The sequence below is a fragment of the Scyliorhinus torazame genome, chromosome 31, assembly GCF_047496885.1.
Source record: "Scyliorhinus torazame isolate Kashiwa2021f chromosome 31, sScyTor2.1, whole genome shotgun sequence".
Taxonomy (NCBI): Eukaryota; Metazoa; Chordata; class Chondrichthyes; order Carcharhiniformes; family Scyliorhinidae; genus Scyliorhinus; species Scyliorhinus torazame.
This window is the reverse complement of record NC_092737.1, coordinates 19,641,999-19,646,834: the sequence shown is the minus strand read 5'-3', so window position 1 is coordinate 19,646,834 and position 4,836 is coordinate 19,641,999. Positions and strand designations below refer to the sequence as shown.

The 4,836-nt window shown below is 51.7% G+C and overlaps 1 long non-coding RNA gene across 3 annotated transcripts in view; it reads right to left on the bottom strand.

Moving 5' to 3' along the window:
* Positions 1 to 371: 371 nt before the first annotated feature.
* LOC140404749 (uncharacterized) overlaps positions 372 to 4,836 on the bottom strand; it is a 10,482-nt gene continuing 6,017 nt past the window's right edge. For all 3 annotated transcript variants that reach the window (XR_011938562.1, XR_011938560.1, XR_011938561.1), the window contains exons 2-3: positions 4,461 to 4,591; positions 372 to 1,033 (exon numbers count right to left, since the gene is read on the bottom strand). This is a non-coding gene — a long non-coding RNA (uncharacterized lncRNA). The remainder of the gene's footprint in view (positions 1,034 to 4,460; positions 4,592 to 4,836) is intronic.

Below are 4,836 nucleotides of genomic sequence, written 5' to 3'. Positions count from 1 at the left end.
GGGTATAATCAATGATGATCCCACTTTTACAACATCTTAATTGCATCTTCTGCCTGCCTGACTGTGAAACCAGAATTTATAAAAACTATTACTGCAAATATATAGCACAATGCATATATCATGGTAGCACGGTGGTTAGCACCGTGGCCTCTCAGCTCCAGGGTCCCGGGTTCGATTCCCCACTGGGTCTCTGTCTGTGCGGAGTCTGCACATCCTCCCCGTGTGTGTGCGTGGGTTTCCTCCGGGTGCTCCGGTTTCCTCCCACAGTCCAAGGACGTGCAGGTTAGGCGGATTGGCCGCGATAAATTGCCCTCAGTGAACAAAGAGGTCAGGAGGGGTGAGGTACCCTCAATAACGACGCTTAGAGAGTAAACGGTAAAGAAGGCTTTATTAAGCTAAGAACTAGTCTGGTGCCGTGACGGGTGCTAACTGTGTTATATACGGCTCCCAGGTGGGCGGAGCCGGAGGCGGAGTCCCCAGGGTTCCAAGCCCGGTCTTAAAGGGGACATCACCTTACATGATGACAAGGGTACAGTGTCACAGTAACCGTTCATCACAGGGGGTTATTGGGTTACGGGGTTAGGATGGAAGCGAGGGCTGAAGAAAAGTTTTGCCTGGGCGCCATGGGTTTAGCGCAGGATGCCACATGATACCACTGGGGATTGGCTCCATAGCAGGTGGTGTACTTCTCTAAGCAACGGTAACAGAAGCAGTTGCGACAGTTCCTGCAAGTAACGTACTTGCAGCCCCCCGCGTGGGCGATCAGTGCTCTGCAGTCGGGGCACGCCCGGACCACTGGGCACCCGTTGACGGTCACCAGTGGGTTGTTTATCGAAGGGCAGGAGAGCAACAGCGCCACCATGCTGCAGGTCTCCCTCTTGCAGCCGAACCCCTGCAGCGATTGTCCACGCCATTCACTCGTGCAGCTCCAGCAGAACCGATAGGACCTTCCTCCGTTCCCAGGGCAGGCTGGGCACTCCACGCAGTAGTCTTCCGTGTCCAATCTCTGCACCAGGAGACCGCACCCCGGGCACTGTGGGGAGGAATGCCAACAGAGCATTTAGTAGCTAATACCTCCCCCGTCGCCTGCAACATAGTGTCTCGCCAAGCCCCCTCCGATAGCATCTTCCAAACCTATGCCCAGAAAGCTCGATACCACCCAGGACAGAGCAGCCCCTTCTCAAGGGGCAATTAGGGATGGGCCATAAATGCTGGGCCCGGCCAGCGACCCCCACATCCCGTGAATGAATTTGTAAAAAAACAAACAACTCACATTTGGGGGCACTCTGCACCAAGCTGACCTCCCCGTTAAACAGAGGCGCCTGGGAAAGATGGGCAAAAGATTTAGTGGAATGATACCAGAACTTGAACAGGCCGGGCTAAGAGGGTGGCCAGACAGCGGGTTTAACTGAGGTCTTTCTCAGCCCAGAGGGGGTTTGCTGGTGTTGAGGTAGATCATAGATCATAGATCATAGAATTTACAGTGCAGAAGGAGGCCATTCGGCCCATCGAGTCTGCACCGGCTCTTGGAAAGAGCACCCTACCCAAGGTCAATACCTCCACCCTATCCCCATAACCCAATAACCCCACCCAACACTAAGGGCAATTTTGGACACCAAGGGCAATTTATCACGGCCAAGCCACCTAACCTGCACATCTTTGGACTGTGGGAGGAAACCGGAGCACCCGGAGGAAACCCACGCACACACGGGGAGGATGTGCAGACTCCGCACAGACAGTGACCCAAGCCGGAATCGAACCCGGGACCCTGGAGCTGGGAGAATGTAGAGACGGCGTTTCCAAGGCAGCGTGGAGGGTGGGGGGCATAAATGAGACAGAGAGCCCCCCCAAAAAACCCTGTGGGAAATTTCAGGAGAGGACATTAATTATAATAATAATAATTACTTGTCACAAGTGGGCTTCAAATGAAGTTGCTGGGGAAAGCCCCTAGTCACCACATTCTGGCGCCTGTTCGGGGAGGCCGGTACGGGAATTGAACCCCGCGCTGCTGGCCTTGTTCTGCATTACAAGCCAGCTGTTTAGCCCACTGTGCTGAACCAGCCTATACCCGGAAGACTGGTGGGGGGGGGGGGGGGGGAAATACATTTCCAGGGATGGTAGGTAAAGATGGAGGGAGAAGGGATGGAAAGGATGTGTTGATGGGGTAAGATGAAGAGGAGAGGGAGTACGGGGAGGCTTCTGAGGAGCGGGATTTACCAGCACGGACTTTGTGAAGTTTAATGTCCTGCTCTCGTGGTGTAAATTCCATTTTTATTTATTTGCTCATTGGACATGGTCGTCGCAGGCTAGGCCCAGAATTTTTGATGAATGTAGGATTTCAGATGTATTGCGTTGTAGGTAATTGGTGCAGGAAGGTTTAAAAGCCTGGGTTGCCGTGTGTTCGACTGCTGAAGTCATGTTTTTTCAAACTCTGTTTGAAAGACGACAAAGGTTTTGGGAGCCTGAGGTGCGATTAACCGTCGTAAAAAAACTTGTTTTTAATATAAACTTAGAGTACCCAATTCATTTTTTCCAATGAAGGGGCAATTTAGCGTGGCCAATCCACCTAGCCTGCACATCTTTGGGTTGTGGGGTGAAACCCACGCAAGCACGGGGAGAATGTGGAAACTCCACACGGACAGTGATCCAGAGCCGGGATTGAACCTGGGACCTTGGCGCCGTGAGGCAGCAGTGCTAACCCACTGTGCCACCGTGTTGCCTGCACCGTCGTAAAAACTTGGGCTAATGCAATCTTGTTTTGATTAAGGGGATTCCCCGTGGAGTTCAGTCGTTTTCAGTTTAGGCGAGATGATGCCATTGCAGGGCGGAGCTAAGTATTTTTGTATTTGGTTGAAAAAGCATTTTTCAGTTCCGTTCTGTTCCGGATGAACCTGGGACCGCCTGTCAGGCTTTTGCTCTCTGCACTTCAGTTCAAAAGAGATTGACGGTCTTTAAAGCGGTGCAGACTTGTCTGAGGACAAGGGGGAAGAGATGAAACAAACCAGTTGAAAACAGCTTTTGAAGACATCCAGCCAGTGTTTTTGCAGGGGTTTGGACTGGAGTGTCAAGAGATCTCTTTCTCAAAGAATAACTTTGCAAAGCAAATTTTACTCTGTGCCTTTGGCATTTACGGTGGATTGAGGACCGAGATGGTCTATTTTCTTGTTGTTCAATTGGGAATAAAGATAGCAGTTAAGGGTATGGTATTCACTGCATTCAGTCGTATCTTTTGAGGGGTAACTGTAAGCAATTTTCATACGTGATTGGGGTCCATTATCCTACATTGCTGTATGTGGGGTCTGGAGTCACGTGTAAGCCAGACCGGAGTAAGGACGGCATCTTGGAAGATCTAATGCAGGTAGGGAATATACAGAGAATGGTAAAACCCTCAAGAGTATTGACAGTCAGAGAGATCTAGGTGTACAGGTCCACAGGTCACTGAAAGGGGCAACACAGGTGGAGAAGGTAGTCAAGAAGGCATACGGCATGCTTGCCTACATTGGCCGGGGCATTGAGTATAAGAATTGGCAAGTCATGTTGCAGCTGTATAGAACCTTAGTTAGGCCACACTTGGAGTATAGTGTTCAATTCTGGTCGCCACACTACCAGAAGGATGTGGAGGCTTTAGAGAGGGTGCAGAAGAGATTTACCAGAATGTTGCCTGGTATGGAGGGCATTAGCTATGAGGAGCGGTTGAATAAACTCGGTTTGTTCTCTCTGGAACGAAGGAGGTTGAGGGGCGACCTGATAGAGGTCTACAAAATTATGAGGGGCATAGACAGAGTGGATAGTCAGAGGCTTTTCCCCAGGGTAGAGGGGTCAATTACTAGGGGGCATAGGTTTAAGGTGAGAGGGGCAAGGTTTAGAGTAGATGTACGAGGCAAGTTTTTTACGCAGAGGGTAGTGGGTGCCTGGAACTCGCTGCCGGAGGAGGTGGTGGAAGCAGGGACGATAGTGACATTTAAGGGGCATCTTGACAAATACATGAATAGGATGGGAATAGAGGGATACGGACCCAGGAAGCGTAGAAGATTGTAGTTTAGTCGGGCAGCATGGTCGGCACGGGCTTGGAGGGCCGAAGGGCCTGTTCCTGTGCTGTACTTTTCTTTGTTCTTTGTTCTTTGTTATTTCCTACCCGAAAGGGAGATTTCGTGGACCAGATAGTTTTTTTTAATGATGATCGATGACTGTCGTCACGGCCACCATGATGGAGTCTGGCTTTATCGTTCCTGATTTTTAATAATTGAATTTAAATTCCCCGGCCGGATTTGAACCCTCGGCCCCCGCAGCATTTCCTGAGCCCTCTGGGTCACCAGTCCAGTGAGGTCTCCTCCTCTGGACTGTACCGTGGAGGGTCTCTCCGGTCTGAAGGACATGGCAGCACGCAATCTGACCCGACTCGAGCCTGGGTGACCGGCACTTCCGCAAAGAACCAGAGCCACGATCTTACGGTGCTTTACCTTCCTGTGCAAATCCGCGTCGCCCATCGCCGGTCGCGTCTCCTCGTAGCGTCTCCGTAAGTCTGAGAACAGCAGCAGGCTGCGCCCTCCCTGCCGGGCCCACACTCGGGGAAACTCAACTTGTGGACTCCCTGCGGGAGAGATGACCCGTGATGAGCCTCTTGGCGGTGAAAAGGACGTCGCAGGTACGAGCTGCGTCCTTACAACAACAACTTGCATTTGTATAGCCCCCACCCCCGCCACCCCACCCCCCCCTCTCCTCTCACGTTAGTCAAACATTCCCGAAGGCGCTTCACAGAGTCACGGAAGGGGACCAAACGCTGGGACGGTTCAGTAAGAGGAAGGAGAGAGAGAGAAGGAGGCGGAGAGATTGAGG